General features: G+C 44.6%; 1 protein-coding gene across 1 annotated transcript in view; it reads left to right on the forward strand.

The window, feature by feature from the left end:
• Window positions 1-9,817: 9,817 nt before the first annotated feature.
• Window positions 9,818-17,082, forward strand: part of EXTL3 (exostosin like glycosyltransferase 3) — a 132,201-nt gene continuing 124,936 nt past the window's right edge. Inside the window, exon 1 of the mRNA XM_080342118.1 lies at window positions 9,818-10,255. The gene's annotated coding sequence lies outside the window, so the exon portion shown is untranslated. The remainder of the gene's footprint in view (window positions 10,256-17,082) is intronic.

Genomic DNA, 17,082 nt, shown 5'->3' on the forward strand with positions numbered 1-17,082 from the left:
CTACCAAAGCCCTGCTCCCCTGTGCCCAACTTTGCTGGCTGCTGTTGCTTTTCCTTCATCCCATGAACAGAAGCGTTGCTGACAACACGGGCACGGCCGCGTGGGCAACTGGTCCACCAGTGATCTGGGTTAAAAGAAAATGTTTAACAAAGTAGAGTTTTTGCCACATTCATTTTACTTGAGCATCAGCTCTTGCTTTGCATGAGAATAGAAATGAATTTTCTTTCCAGTTCTGAAAACCTGAAGACATGCTGAACAGATAGAAATTGGCTCTATTTATAGGCCGCAGAATCCCTTTGTACAATAAACCAGTTTGTTTTAATTTAAACGATGTATTCAGCACATTTAGCTTAATTTTATTTAACTCCAAGTTTTACATGCCTTTTTCCTGCGTTCTAATTGTTTTTTAAGTTTGTGACATAAATCCTAAGTACAGTTAAAAAGTGAGGCTGGTCATTAAGAAACTTCATTTGCTGTTTTTAACATAAATTGTGTTGACTTGCATGGTTTATTAATTTCTACAAATGCCCAACTGTGAAAATAGGACAAATTTCCAGTGTAGCCAAAGGCCTGATTTACAGAGAAATACGCCTGTTCTCCACCAGCAAAAGTCAGTGTTTCATTAAGAATAAAAAGACGAGAAATACAAAGCAAGACGGTTTCAATCGATCACTTAGAACTGAAGTATTTGGCTGTTTTGCATCAATAAATCTGGTAGGGAAGGCAGGATGGTGGAAGAAGGATTGGTGGGCAAGTTAGCAATAGCGTTTCTCAAGGACTCGTCTCAAGACCAGTGTTAATCAAAGTATTACCTAATGATATAGCAGAAATAAATGGGATTTGGAGATGTCGTCAAAAGTGGGAAAAATAGGACATCCCGTCAGAAGAATGAATGACTTTAGGACTATTTGCCTGTAAGCAAATGCAAGTTCTGATAGAAAGATGGGGCTTCTATATTGGAACTGGAATGTATTAATCAATCATAGGCTAATTCTGATGTCCCAATGACAAAGATGTATATACCGGGATCACATTTGTCAACCAGGTCATTTCCACGAGCGACAAGGAATGCGAATGCCACTGCAAAAGGTTTTGGTGAGGCATTGTTTAAAATGTACTATGTGTTCCTTGTCCACGTGGGAGAAAGATTGATTTCCACTGTAAAAGGTGCTAGAAATGACCTGGAAAACAGAAAAAGCAGTTCACTAAACAATTAAAGGAGCATGGACAGTAAGGCAGTGACAAAAAAAAGGCAGAGAAAAATGATATTCCTTCTCTATAAATACACTAGCATAAATACCGGGGAGAGAGAGGAGTTATTTAAGTTGAATGTCAATTCTGGCACTAGAACAAATGGCTCTGAATAAGTTTAGGCTGGAAATGAGCAGAATGGCTTCAAACCAAGTGAGGTTCTTGAATAGCCTTCTAATGGGAATTGTGTAACAGGGGCTAAAAACGTGATTGCTGTGAAGATGGAGCCTGATAAATGTATTAATGGGATTACGCTACGTGGTTGACTTCGGTATTAAGGGATCAGACTCAGGATTTCCGGTCCTGTGCTTTTATAAATATACTTAAGTATCCTGCAGGTAAAAACGTAGAAGGGTTCTATTTTAAGAAATATTTTCATAATGATTCAGCTTGGAGTTGGTTTCTCTCTTTCTAATGCACCAATAACTGAATTGAGTGAACTGCGGAAAGAAGGAAGGTCCTTTCTGCACTGGGAAAAAGCAGCAGCTGGCAACCATTTCCCTATTTTAGTGGCTGATTTTGGCAGCAAGCCTGTGCTGCTTAGATATATATTTTAAAAAAATCAAAATTAGAGCGTTTTGGTACATTATAGTAAAGTTAGGCCTTGAAATAGACTGCGCTCAAAATGATATTTATTATTATTTACCTTTGTAATTATGCTTTTTAAAAAACCCGCCGCACTTAATGCACAATAACATTTATTATCCATCTCGCCGTTCTCTTTATCAATCCCCATTTTCCCCATTTATTAGTAGTCACCAGTTTTCTTGTTGCTTTGCTAAAGCCCCAGTAAATAAGACCGACTGCCTTTTTGTCAAAAGAAGCCGGTTATTTTATGAAAGAGGGGTGCCAAGTTCTTTTAGCACGACGTAACCGTGATCTCACAGTGCACTTTACACGCTGCATTCCTGTGTCTTTTATATTTTGATTCGGACTCTTCTCAGATCTGTCTGCAATTGAGAGCTGTGGCTTCCCCGAGCGCTGCTGAGCACCACGATTTGGGAGAGCCGCTGTTTGTATTGACGAGATGCCGCGTTGTAATGGAAAATTCACATTTTTCGCGTGAACAAAAACACCAGGCACCCACATCGGCGCTTCCAAACATGAGCTGCACGACCAGGAGGTTCATTCCAGCACTTCCAAGCTTTTATGATGAAGGGTTCTGAATCTGAGTTGGAGGATTGAGTTGGAGGCTTTGCTGGTGGACACGACGTTTCGGCAGCCCGGAGCAGAGCGCACCAAGCAGTGCAGATGACTTTCCCCTGGCTGGGGAGATCGCGGGCAGACTTTCTTGTAGCCCACCCTGCCTTCACCCCTCCATTCTACACTCTCATTACTCAAAGGTGAGGCAGCACCTATATTCAGTCTGAGAGCTCGACGCTGACTGTATCTTCTCATTGCTTCCCTGCATGTGCTTTTTATTCTCCTCCTCTATTCAGGCTGCAAATGGCAGATGGTTTTTCATCTTCAGTTTCAAGATCTTCCCGTTGGAGCCTTTCAGCCATTCAACCCCGTTAGCTTCACAGACTAGTTCCCTTAATTACCTCAACTTTTCCTTTTGAAATTGAAAACCTCACAGACCTGCTTTTCTTTTGCTTAAGCTGAACCAATTTGTGGAAAACAGGCTCGAATTGAGTGATCACAAGCAGCTTTTATTACAACATCTCACTCTTTGCCCGAAGTCTAGAGCAGAATCGCCTCTCGTTTGCTCAGCGCCTATTTTGTACAGAAGTCTGTCGGCTATTACATCCCGGACTTACAGAGCCCTGCTGTTAGTATTTATTTTTCCTTCTATATCTGGAATTTAAGGCTCCCTTATCAGCCAATTCCTAGGAGTATTTCTTTCCCTCTCTAGTCATTTTTAAAAGCTCTCTGCACACATCCAAATCTGACGGTGGGGTCTCCAGCGCACCTCTAACACAATCCCAGCAGACAGCCTTTTACAGTCTTTTCCCTAAGTGACTTTAATCCAGAACGACTGTTTTATGCGTGCTATCGCTTTGGATTTCTAGCAAACACAGATAATTCACTCTGTTCACAGAAAGAACCGCGGAGCAGTGTCCCAAAAGATTATTTCGATAGAGTTTTGGAAGTGGATTTGGGGTTACCATGGGTAGTGTGCATGCTCGGGTCTGACTTTGCTTTGGAGCTTTGAGGGTGTGTTGGTTTGGGTTTTTTAACCACCTGTTTACATGTTTACTGACCTTCTTTATGATGCCGATAATTTCTAACAGGTTGCTTTTCTGACAGTCATGTAGCGAGAATTATTTCCAGTTTGTGGTAACCAAAGCCGGAGACAAACAAAGGAGCTGGTTTAAGCACACAGGTCTCTGTGAACGTCTTTTCAAGCACTCTCGCCAATCTGGCGGGTTGTCAAGGCCCCTCAGAGCTGCGTGGACTCAAGTTTGAGCTGAAGTGCTGGCAACTCGCAGCGTTGAGGCCGGTGCAACAAAGCACATGCTTAAAATGATGCTTTTGTGCTTTCCTGAGCTGCTTGTTTTGCAGTCACTTTTAATTTAAGTTTAGACAGTGCTGAATGCTTAATTAAAAGAAGTGCTTTTGGTAGACAAGAGCGCAATGCCCGAGCTGCCCTGCAGTTACAATATGTAGGCGTTTGGGGATTATGTTATATACAAATGAAATGATTGTTTCTTTTTAACTCCTGTTTAAATATAGTTTGAATTATGGAATATTTAGTAGAACAGAAGAAGCTGGCGCTTGCCAGCTTTTTCATACCAGTGGTTACCAGATGCTTCTGTATTTATAACCTCGCCATCTGTTCCAGGGTGGAGTTTGGGGGTTGTCTAGGTATTTGGATGTGTCTTCTTTCTTGGGTGTCCCTGGAAAACTTGAAAGCATCTGTTTTGAGATGAAGGGGAAGCATGGTTAGCTGTAATACTCAAGGAATTCAAGGGAATTTTGCAGAAAAGCAGCTGATTCTTACTTGTAGCCGGGCTTGGGAGGGGAAGGAGCCTTAAGCAAAGAGGCAGCGCTGTGATTTTGTGCTGTTACTCAGGACTCAAGAGTTTCGCTTGGCTGGCACCAGACCGGGTTGCTACTTCCAGCTCTCGATCGCGCCTTTCTTAATAGCCACTGAAATTTCCAGGAGTATTGCAATACGGAAGTCTCTTAATATGAGTTTTTAAAAGGATTTCTATGGATAAATTTTAATTAGATATGTTTTAGATATTTTTTTTGATGGGTTCGTGGAATTGCTGTGAAATTTCTGTGAGTGGTCAGAGGCACAAGGGGAAGAAAACCCACTCTACCATCACCCTGTGTCTGGCTCCACCACAGCCTGGAGTGCCTTGTCATACTGAAATTGGGTTGCTGGCAGTTTTAAGGATGGGGAAAACCACGTTTTGGTCAATAAACTTCTTGTGAAAAATATTCACCCAGTGATAGTAACAGCCTTTGGTTGCTAATGATCTGGGACATATTGGGAGAGGAGGGAAAGCTACATGTGTCTCTACCCATCCTCTGAGCCATCTGGTCTCTCGGGGTTTATTTGTAACCACTGTCCTCATCTCTCTTACTTCATTTTCGCTGAAATATGAAAATCAACCTTTTAGGCATTGTGGTTCTCTTGAAGAAAATAACATTGTGTGGTTATGCATGGTTTTATAAACAAAGCATAACACAGTCATTTAATTAATTTAGCTAGAATGTTTATTCTCAGATGTGCGGCAGATAAACTCAGAGTGTGATCCATAATATTCCACCTTAAACAAAACCTTCTACCCCATTTCTTGCCTCGAGATTTTTCTCTCAGATAGGCAGGTAAAATCAGAAACACTTCACTGTGCTTTCATTAACAAGGGAATGGGCATTTCTTTTCCTTGCCCTGTGTTATGAGCAGGCAGTGTCCTCCAGCATCTTGCCAAAAGCTTTCACTGCTTTTATCAACTTAATTTCTTCTGCCATCAGGATCTGCTTCCCCTGCGCGGGATGCTGACAGTTCATTGTATTTGCTCTTTGGGTCCCAGCTGGCGCTGCACTGGGTCCAAATTTGAATTAGCATTTGGGAGGGAAACATCTTTATGTCTGTGTGTCCATTTTGACGCTACCTTTTCCTTTCCCAACATAGATATTGCCAGTGAGTGCTTCGTTTCATGTTCTAGCCCTTGCTGTGCTTTTTGGCCAGCAGTAGGGTGTATTGTTAAAATACTTCTTGTGCCCGTGGGGTCTTCAGGGTGCTTTATTTAAACGTACCGAGATGCCTTCACCTACCACTGAAATACAACTACTTATTCTGCAAAGCCTGGCAGCTGCTCTAACAGCAGGAACAGGACCAGGCCACGGCTTTTATGACACAAAGGAATTAAAAAAAATACCCATATCCATTAAAAATGGCAGGGAGAATGTAAATTGTCAGAATCTAATTGCCTCAAGTGGAATTTGGCCAGCATTCCAGATTAATGTTTCTTCTTTTGTGAAGCATGCTGTGGGATACCTGGTGGCCAAAAGCGGTCGGAGTCTCGGCAGGATTAAAAACGGAGCTTTGCTCTGTAGTGGTTCCATGGTGGCTGAGCGATGTCTATTATCTGTTTAGCACCCACAGCACCCTGGGGCTAAAAACTGGCTGAATCCTATGAAATCTGATAGGAGCGTCTGAGGTTAAAAGTGTGGTCTGAAAACATTCCATGAAGCTTGTAAAATGCGCAGATGGTCCAGCTTTGCTGTTGTCTCCTGTGGAAGGGAGGAGAAAGGTTAAAAAAAGATTTACCAGAAGGTCTGCAGAAGGGAAAGGATGAAAATTCGGGGTCCTCCCCTTAGATTGTCATTCCCTTGAGGAGCAATGGATGTTTTTCTCAGGTTTATTTCAGGCCTTGGAAGCGTGCCATGGAACTGTGCATTAGCTGGCTCTGGAACGCCTTAATACCTGCTTGAAGTGACTCGGTGTAATTCATAGCAGATTGGAGACGCTGGTATGTTGGGTGGGAGAAATGCTTACGAGTAAGTGGAATGAGGAAGAGGGAATTTGGTGAGGAAAAGAGGTAGAGTAGGACACAAAAGTGTCATGGGCATTCACTGTACTCAGTTGCAGCTGCCAACTGTAGAGCTACTTAAAAGGTAATATGAGGGAGGTTCCCAGCACGGAATCATAGAGAGGTGTCTAAATAAGTTGTTCTGTGAGCAGTGGGACTCAGTAACACAGTTTTTCTTAGATTCTTTTACCGGTGATACTGAAAAGTTGGGAGAAAGTCTCCTTAACGCTGTTTTCTCTTTTTTTCCCTTCCCTTCCCTTCCCTTCCCTTCCCTTCCCTTCCCTTCCCTTCCCTTCCCTTCCCTTCCCTTCCCTTCCCTTCCCTTCCCTTCCCTTCCCTTCCCCTTCCCCTTCCCCTTCCCCTTCCCCTTTTCCCCTTTCCCCCTTTCCCCCTTTCCCTCTTTTCCTCTTTTCCTCTTTCCCTTCCCCTTCCCTCTCTCCCTTTTCCTCTCTCCCTTTTCCTCTGTCCCTTTTCCTCTCTCCCTTTTCCTTTCTTTAAAGTTACCAAACACCGGGTGCTCTGGTGTCCCCCCGAAAAGCAGACAAGTTCCACATGTCTCACTTAGTTCAAAAGCATCGATATCCAAATTCCATGGAATCTATTAACCCACCTAAAGCACCGGGGTCCCCACACATCTTATGTAGGCAGCATCCAAACCAAACAACCAAAGTGCCTTATCTCTACTGATGGGGTCTTACCCATGTCCCAAGCTGGTCTGAGGATGTGTGGTCCCTTCCAGGAGTTCTTGGTGCTGGTGTGAGGTTCCAGAGATCCTGGGATCCACAGGAGGTCAGGCAGATTGTCCCACCTGGGTCACCAGAAAATGATACCGAAAAGTCAGCAAAAAGGTTCCTTAACACTGTTTTGAAAGTGTTGAAAAGCAGCACTTTTATTGCAGCGCGACAGACGCTCTGAGGATCATTCCTCTAATCGAGCGTGCACATGATTTGCACTTCTTGGTATTTATTGCATATACCTATTGCATATTTATTTGTTTCTACCACTTAGTTGATGCATTAAACAGAAATTACTTCCATAACCCTGCTCTTTGCCTACAGTTCATCTTTGGTATTCCAGAGGCTTCATCAAGGGGCTCCAGTGGTCCCTGGTGTCTTCACAGCCTGGTGCCCCCACGGTGTCGGCTTCTTGACTTAATTTCTTGAGCATATTGTCATTTTGTGCTGCTACTCAGCAAAAGTAACGTAGCTCTTTCTTCATTTAGTGGAACATTCCACTTTCCCAGCTTGCAAGCCAAGCACATCCTGCTTTGCTTCATGGCCAGTCTCTACAGAGCTATTGTTTCTCTGTTAGGTTTCTGTTACATTAGACCTAGTCTTGCTATGTTAGGCCGAGTCTTGCTACATTATGCCTTGGGGTTTCTAAAAGATTTTTGTTCCTGTTATCACCTATAGCCTCTAACAGCCACCATGTCTTCTGTCCCCCCACCATGGGCACTCACCCCATTTCCCTTTCTCACCACCCCCAAAACTCCTTCTTTTATTTATTATAAATCTTTAGATTCTTCTTTATTGCTGCCTCCCTGGGAGCCCAAAGCACCCTCTGAATCCCAAACCTTCTTATTGCTGTTTGGGCTGCTTTCCTTTAGGAAACCAGGCTGAGAAGTGGTGGGAGGAGTAAAAAGGCTTCTCCTCGCTAGAGAAGGAGTTGGTCAACTTTCTATACCACTTATTTTCTTGTTTAAACTATTATTCATCCCGGCTTACAGACTCTGCCCATCAGGATCTACTTCTGATGCAAAAATTTTATATGTGTTCTTGGATACTGTGTATGAGAAAACAAAAACCCAGTAGCAGAAAAGGTGGAAAATGAGGATATTTGAAAATGGGAATTTTTCCATTGGGATTTACAGACGGCGGTTGAGCAGTGGGTTTTTAGCTTGGTGGAAGGGAAACTGAAAACTCCTCTTTAGTACTGATCTGCTCTACATTAGAACAAGAAGGGTAAGTACACGGAGAAGGGAATTAAATCTCAAGGTGTCTTTGTCAAGATAATGTGTAAAGCCTTGACAGCACTATCTGAAATAAAGACTTGCTGGACTGGCTGCTGATCTGAAAGCTTGTTTTGTTTGGGGAGAAATTGTTTTATTGTGTCCTGGAGTGCACGTTCTCTGTTTGAATTTCTTCCTCAGCGAGGTCCTGAAGGGAATTTACTGTCTCCCCATTTCCTCAAGCAGAACTCGGGGTGGAACAGCAAAACCTCAAGCCCTGGTAGAGTGGGAGCAGATGTGTGTGCTAGAACAACGTGGGTGTGTTCGATGATTCGGATGTTAATTTTGTCTTTACACTGTGCAATGCTGTCATAGTCTTTTTCTTTTTCCCTGAAAAATATAGAGGATTGTTTCTTAGAGCCTTTGAACCTGCAGTTCAGCATGTTCCCTGCTCGCGAGATTGGATTTTGTTGTTTATCAAAGGGTAGACCTGTGCCCCCCTCCTTACCCCCTGCTGTTTTTTCATCTCACTGTAAAAGTTAGTTTCTTCACACACATGTAAATTATTGTTAAAATGCGCAGGATGATAGAAAAGTGGTTTCTTGCAGATTTGAAGTGCTCATGTTTTATTAAAGCGGAGGTTTCTGGAGCTTTGTGGCCACAGCAACACTGGGGTTGCCAACATCTCCTCTCCTATGGAGATAAAACCCTGATTTTTCCTGTGAAATTCCCTCAAAAGTTGTCAGTTTGTGTGCTCTGAGATGACATTTGATTCCCATAGATACCAATGCCTTTCATGGGGGCCGTGGAATATAACATTAAAGTTCATAAAGCAAGGAAGCATCACACTGGACCTGTTTGGTTTGGCTTTGCTGTGAGAAGATGTTGGCACCATTACTTGACTTTATTTTCCCATTGCTTTTCTTTTTTTGCTTTTGTCTCAGTCACCATCTGTTGCATGGTATGTTCCATAACTGCAGCCCTAAATTTTACATACCTGCTGTGGCTTAACAACATTTACCCACTAATGACATTTAACACCTCCGTAGTATTTAATAGTACTTTGTCCAGAATGAGCGATAATTTGTGCTGTTAATGCAGACCTTGGTGTACTTTTGCAACAAATTCAAAGCTGTAGTGATATTTTTGTACTTGTAATATTGTTGATTTCATAACCCCTTTTGCCAGGAGTCACCTGGACGTATTTCTGAGGAGATTTGTGGAAAGTTTGCAGTTTGGCTGATATGTCTGAGGTGTATCTGAGCTCTATGAGCGCACCCGCAGCCTCACAGGGGTGCTGGGGGGCAGCTGAGGAAGGACAGGGCTAGCGGGGTGTGACATGGCAGCTCCTGCAAGGCAGTGCCGGGCACCGAGGGGACAGCGGCTCCTCATGGCGGCTCCTCGGGGAGTGACAGGGAGGAGGCGACGGGGCACATTCCCACCTTTAGGCGGGAAAAGCGCCGTGGCGCAGCGCGCATGCGCAGTGGCATGTGGGCGGGCACTCGGAGGGGAGGGAGCAGTTGCTCCGCCCCCCGCCGTCATTTAAAGGGACAAAGCTCCGCCTTCACTTCGCCGCCCTATTCCCCCCCTCGGAGCCGGGAGCGGGCGGGTGGTAACGGTGCGAGTCCTTGCTAGCTTTGGGCTCTTTCTCCGGGGCACAGATGGAGAGCTTCGCCTATTCCCGCTAGGTTCCGGAGCCAAGAGTCTCCTCCCCCGCGTTTCTGCTCCCCGCCCCTTCATCTCTTCGGCAAGCTCCGCCGCGGGTTCGGCTATCTCCGCCCGCCTTTCGGATAAGGCCGTTAAGTTCCGCCACCACTTCGGCAACTTCCGCCGGTTCGGTCGGAAATGGCCGAAGACGTGAGAGATCCAGCGGTTTAGGAGGAGAAGACCGGCCGGCTTCTCGGAACAAACCAACTGTGTCCGGACCGGGGGGGGGAGCAGGGGACGGCGGACGGCGGGGGAGGACAAGGCAGCGGCTATGGCTCCCCCCCCAGCCACAGACGGAGAGCGGCGCAGCGGGCGCCGGGACCGCGGCTCCGCCAGGAGGGTGAAGTGAGGGCGCCAAGAGGTAGGGTGGACCGTACCACGTACGGGGTGTGTGTGTGTGTGAGGCGGGGGTGGGGGGCAGAGCGACTCGTGGCGGTAGCACCCCCGGGGCAGCCCGTGGGGCCGAGTGAGTGGCGGGAGTGGTACAGTCCGGAGGAACCCCCTGAGGCGGCGTGAGGGGGGTGGCCTTTCCCCAGCCCGGCCGGGGTGTCCGTGAGGGGCAGATGGGGGGGTAGGTTCCCTCAGAACTGGGGACACGGTGTTGGGGGGATGGCCCTCAGGACTGGGGACACTGGACGGGGAGAGTGAGTGACATTGTGGGGGTCTCACAGGGCGAGCGGCACCGCGGGGTAGGGAGCGGGGGGGGTCCCATTAGCCTGGGGACTCTCATGGCGGGAGGCGCCTTCAGCCTCCCCCTGCCCGCCCTCCCTCCCGCCTTTTTCAACTAAGTCTATGAGGAGCCGGCCCCCCGCCCAGACCCCCTTGTTTCGTGTCCCCGGGCTGCCCGCGGCACCTCCAGCCCTTTTTGGGGGACGTTGTGTCCCCCACAGCCCCGTCCCTAGCTCTGAGGTGGGTCTTGAGGCCTAGTGCTTGGTTCTGCTCCCATGGTCACCCAGCCCACTGACCCCAGCTTGTCCCGTGTCCTGCAAACTTGACCAGCCCCTCAGTTTCGAGGGGTTTTCAGCATCGTGTTCCCGTCGCTTCTTTAGGGTTTTGCCTTGGGAGATGGTGAGGGCAGAAACCACAAAGGTGTCTCGGGTATGCGTGTGTTAACGCTCCTGTGAATTGTTTGCTGAAGTTGAGGTTCGTGTTACTATTATTATCTTTTTTCCTCACTGTTTTCCCCACATGAGGTCTCTTCTTGCTCAGAAACATAGGGGTCTTCCAATCAAAAATTTTGCCGGTGCGGGGTTAATGCGTTGCTGCTGGCTACTGAACGCCCCGTTATGCTGGTAGAAACACAGTTTGGAGCCTGGTGGAGCTGGAAATGCTTAAAATGGTATTAAGGGTTCACAAAGGTGCTGAGAAGCATTCTAGATATGCCGTTCTATTGCTGCGCATGTTAAAATTCAAGTATTGTGTGTCTCATTGACTAGTTTCCCATCTCTTGTTGCTTATGTGTGTGCCTGATCAATTGTGTGTTGATATCGCGATATGATCGCTTGGCAGTAACATTTCTGGGTTTCCATGCTGCAAGTCTAACGTCTGTATAAAGAAGATTAAATAAATATTTCCTGAAAGGGTTGTCACATGCAGGTGATTATCTTCCAGATATTTCTGTTTTGATGGAGAAATCGATATATGTGAGACATCAAAGTCTAAAACATGTTACAAATGTATTTTGATTTGTGCTTCTATTATATTTTAGATAGCAAGGTTCTTGGAACGTGAGGTGTGCTTTGTATGTTGCCAGGTTTTATCAAGTAATGAGGAATTCTGAGCTAGTTTCTACGCAGAAGTAGCATCAGGAATGAACCAGTGTTTTCCCCTCAACAAATCCCTTAACTTCATGTACCATCTGAGAGACACGTCATTACATGTAGCTTTATCTGTATTCACTCACGGCTTTGGGATGCCTCTGCTTTTCAGTTTTTCATTCTAGAAATGGGAGTTTGCATCTGTTCAACTCAGCATTAAGAGGTTCTGAAGCTGGGGTAGTTGGTTGTCTTCATTTGAGCCCGATACAGCCAAATTCTTCTGGCAGCACAGCTGTGGAACAGGCAGTTCTTGAAGTTCTTGATGTCTCTTTGCAGAAGGGAAGTCCAGAGGAGCTTTCTGAAATTCTGCAGTTTTTCAAGTGAAAGCTGTTAGCTCTCATGTTTGTTTGTGTGTGAGGATGGATTTTGGCAGTTGTCAAGTCAGAGCAAAAGCAGCAAATAATACAAACCAAGAAAAACATGAGTGTTGATTTGCCTTCGTTTAGGCTGTTTCTCAACAAAATCTGGCAAAATCAGAGAGCTGTTTGTGTGCTGTTAGAATGGGAAAGATCATCATCATCATCTTCTTCTTCCCTTGAATATTTGTAGCGCAGATCTCTGGGACTGTTCAGCCAGGAGCTGAATGTTGTTGCATTCCCAGGGCTTGCTTGGATATGTAGAGCCAGATCCCATCTTGAGTCTGCCCTCCATGACTACTATGTCCTGAAATGCCACGATACAATCATCTTGTTTGTAGACTTTGCCACTTTCCTCCTTGGCTGCATTTGTTCCTTTTTCCTTTCAGTCTCTGCTGCTTGATTTTTTTTCTCCTCGTTCTTTGACTCCTATCGCCTCTCCCAATTCCCTTGCCCATTTTCCTGGGATATTCCACCCCCCTCCCCCCATAATGATTTCACTGGGGTGGGAAATGCAGCTCACCGCTTATCCTAACTGTTTGAAGCCAAAATTACATCAGTCGAATGTGAATTGATTCCGAGTCCAGAGGCAGTTTTTCTGCTTTAGAAACCCCATAAAAACACTGAAGTGGAAGGGACCTCTCATCTTATCTCCTCATCCAGTTCTTGTTGTCTCACTTCTCTACCTGTGATCTGTGCCAGATACCCCTTTTTGGGGGGCAGGAGCAGACTGTGAACACTTTGAAACAGTTCCTAATTTGGGGGTATTAACCCAAGGTGGACTTTTTCTTGAACGAATCCTAACTCAGCCTGGGATTCCTGTGTCTTAACCACCCAGCAAGCAAAATATGTGGGTTTTTGCGTACTTCCTTGTGAAAAAAGCAAGTAATAAACGTATTTAGATAGGTGCCATTTCAGTACAGATAGGCACGATTCTCGTAGTTTGTGGATGGGCAGTAGGGGAGGCATTTGCGTGAGATTTGGGGGACACAGCTGGGACTTCGAGTTGTCTCATAACCTGCGCTGACACAGGCTGTGCTTGCACTTCTGTGGTTGCAATTTAGACGTATCCTCAAAAGCAAAGAGCCCATGGTTTTCTTCTTGGAGAATATTTAAAAGTACTGTTTACTGGGGATTGTCGTGGTTGAGTTTGGCTCCTGAAGCTCAGCCGGCTGCTTGTCAGATGCAAATGCTGTTGGTGGATGTTGCCCAAGAAGAGGTGCAAAGCCAGTTGGAGGTTTTTGGGGTTTGTTAGGCTGGATAAAGACAGAAGCGTGTAAAGCTCCGTGGCTTACAGCTAATCGATCCCTGCATTGCCTGGCCATAGGAAGCCTCGAGTGCTGGCCAACCAGGTAAATTGATGTTATTATGCAGCAGTTGCAGGGCCAGTTTTGAAGTGCAAATTGAAATCCCATTTTTGCGAGATCACTGCTGTTAGTTAATTGATGTCTGTTACCAGCAAGAGCATTTTATTATAGAGGACTGACTTATCCAACACAAATAGATTTGAAAGGACATTTTGTATCTTGACTTGCTGGACATTCCCTACAACACTGTAGCAATTTTAAAGCAAGTTCCAGTTTTGTTTTGTTTGTTTGTTTGAATTTATCATTTGCAGAAGAAGTTTACAATATCCAGTCTTTCATATAAGAATTGTGTAGGTGTGCTGTGCTCCATCCTCTGGCATCTGCCCCTGCTAACTGCTGGCGAGTGGACATGGGTTTCTCAGGGCTGTATTGACATGGGTTTCTCAGGGCTGTATTGACATGGATTTCTCAGGGCTGTATTGACATAACCAATAACACTATAAAATGATGTGCCCCTTGCTGATCAAATTAAGTGAAATACAGAAAATCGAGACTTATAAATCACGCAAATCAATCTTTTATGTTTGTCAGGAAGGGGAGGGAATCATAGAACTCCAAACCAGCGGATAGTCTGCAGCCACTTAATGGGTGTAAAGGAGTTTTATTAAGGCTTGTGTTGTAATGAGTCTCAAAATTTCTGCCCTTACAGTCAGTTTCTGAAATGGCTGAGATCTCATTGCCTGGAGTTAGGAGGGGGTGTGTTTTGTCTGCCTGTTCCCTGCCCTTCCCCTTGCCCAGAAATTTTGGTGCATTAAGAAGGTAGTTTACTTTTCTAATGCAGATGGCTTCCTGATAGTACAGGATGTTCCAAAAAGACCCACCCAATTTGAAATCACTACTGCTTTGATATTGGATCCATCACCCTGTATTATAAGAACATGGGATGTATACAGGGAATTACAAAACCTTCTCAAGTTTCTTCTAATAAAAAAATGCTACTAACATTTCCCACTGCACAAGTAACATTTTTATTTCCTTTTTAATGTACTGTTTTCAGCTGGTTGGCTTTTTATCTGTCTTGTTTCATAAAATGTTTTCTTTTATGATTCAAAATACTTGCAGATATCTTCTTAGCTGACATTCTTCTCAGGATAGTAGCAGTGCATGTAGTCTGAGGTTTGTTTCCATTCCTGTTGCATTTTGGTGCGGATGTTGCTGTGCTAAGTGTATATTCTGACATCTGACTCTGTAGGATGAGCTTTCTTACTGTTTTGCGCCAGCCCTTCTATGTCACATGTAAGGATTGGGGAGCTATATAGTCATCTCAAATCTATGCCAGTGTATTGGTGATGTATATATTCATTTGGAAGTGAAATATATTTATTTGAATGCCAAAATGCCATGGAGAGGGAAATAAATTGCTCTATGGACGTGTAGTGTTCCTTAACGAACACTTCTTGACAGGTTGAGTACTTTCTAATTCTGGTCAAACAGATGAGGAGTTCAAGTTCGGCAACTTAATGTGGAAATTGGATCCTCTGCTTATATAGAGGCAGTACAATTAAAAACATTTATGTTGTCCTATCAATGTGAAGATAAGCTTTTTCTTTTCCCTGTCCTATATGTACCCCACCTTCTGCGTCCAAACTTGAGCATGATGGAATTAAACACGTCACTGAATGCAGGAAAGACTTCTTCATCTTTTCCTCACTTGATTAAATACCTCTGCATCATATGTAGCGCAGGGGCATGCCGGGATGAAATTTGTACATGTCTTTTAGCGTTTCTATTACGGGCGTAAGGAAGTAATTATACTGCAGGTCTGCTCTGTGTAGGCACTTAGTGGGAAGCGATGTGTTCTGGATTGTGTTGATGTTGAGTGGAGTGTATGCTGTGGAGTACCACTGACATGTAGATGATGCCTGGAAAAGGTTGGCATGAAAGCGTTGGGGCTTGTGACAAGAAGAGCTGCCAAACAAGCTCGGAGCTAAGAGCTGAGCCTAAATATATAGGGAGCTGGTGTGAGCCTCTGCGCTGTGGATTTCTTCTAAGGGAATCTGTAAGGTCTAAGCAAAGTGGTTGTGAGTTTGGTATTGGGAGCGTTTCTATCTGCAGGGTAAGGACCTGCAAATAAAATAGTTTGGAAACCTTTGATGGAAGTGGAATAGTAATATCAAAGCTGTGATGAGTAACCAGCAGGTGGGCAGAAGGCAGGACGGTATGATCCTGTCTTTCTCATTTAGAGGTAATTCGCTGGCCAGAGATAACAAGTGATACAGGAATCCAGTGACTCCCAGAATTGCCTTGTACATTTATGTCAGTGAATAGGTTAAGTTCATTCTCAGATTATTAATAAAGATAGCAGTCTTATAGCAACTGGGAAGGAAAAAAAAAACAACCCAACCCATGCATTGTTTAGGGAAGATATTTCTTTCCTTAGGCAGCTCTCCTGGGAAGACCTCGGTACTTGTAAATGAGTGTACCGCCTACTTTGTGTACCTTCATTTTAATGTGGGAGTTCAGGAGGAGCCAGCTATCTGAAAACTAGCCAGAGATGGATGCACTGGAAAGTTGCCACTAATTACTGTGGCGTCTGACAATTAGCTCTTGTTAAGCCTTTCCTTGCAAGTTCTCAACCGTGCATCAGGAAACATCAAGGACCTGGAGAAAGGTAAGAGCTGTCCTTGTAATGATCTTGTAAACCAAAAAAACGTTCTGGGTGGTTGTTGTTTCATTGATCTTACTAAAAGCAGAACGTAGAGTTGGTTCTGACGTGGTTCCTTTCTAGCAGAGGCGCAGGATTTGGTGCACCCAGAAGATCTTTGATATTTTTTGGTTTTGCTATTGGGCTCTGTCATGATCTGCAGATTTCTTACACCTCTCATCTATAAAACAGGTTGGAGGCTACGTTACTTGACGGGAAAGCTGTAAATCAGTAACATCTGCAAAGTGGTGTTGTTGACATTGATCTTGGAATTCTTAACAAAAAATAAGATTTAATTAAAATAGCAATAATAAAAAGACTCGAAGCTTGAAGCTGGTTTCTCACATTTGCCTCCAGGGTCTTCTGACTTTGTTTTTACTTTGTGGCAGTGATGAATAGCACTGAGCCTTTTGCGAGTGTCTCAAGGGTGCAGTTAGTCAGTAGTAGCGATGGAACTGGAGCTGGCAGGTATCTCAAGGCTTTTGTACAGAAATAATTTCTCCCCCACCCCTCCGGAAGCAGACCTGCTCTTTCCCTGGAAATGACTTTTACATTGCTGGGACAATGATGATTTTGATTAGAAAGGCCAAGCAACGCAATTATTTCTTCCTTGTCAAAGGAGCTGTCGGGGAAGATGTTTTTGCATCAGTTGAATGTCTGTCTTACTGAGCTTTGTTTCAGACAAGATTTCTCAAGCAGCAAGGCCCAGAGCATCTTCTGGAGTAGTTTATACAAGTATGACCCAGGCTTTGCGCCGACTTGCATGTCTGTACAATTCCATTGACTTGGAAGGAGTGACATGTAATCTCTAGACGGATCTCGAGTCTGTTTTAATATGCATCTCTGATCTGTAATACATGCGCAGTCACGGCGATCCTTTTGGTTACCACTGAAAGCAGCTATATCTGGGACAGAAAGTGGCAGCTGTTTGACAAACATAATGGAGTAGGTATTATAAAAAGAATGAAAGTGAATTTCCTCTCCTTAAAACTGATTAAAGCAAA

Source organism: Nesoenas mayeri, assembly GCF_963082525.1.
Source record: "Nesoenas mayeri genome assembly, chromosome: 3".
Classification (NCBI taxonomy): Eukaryota; Metazoa; Chordata; class Aves; order Columbiformes; family Columbidae; genus Nesoenas; species Nesoenas mayeri.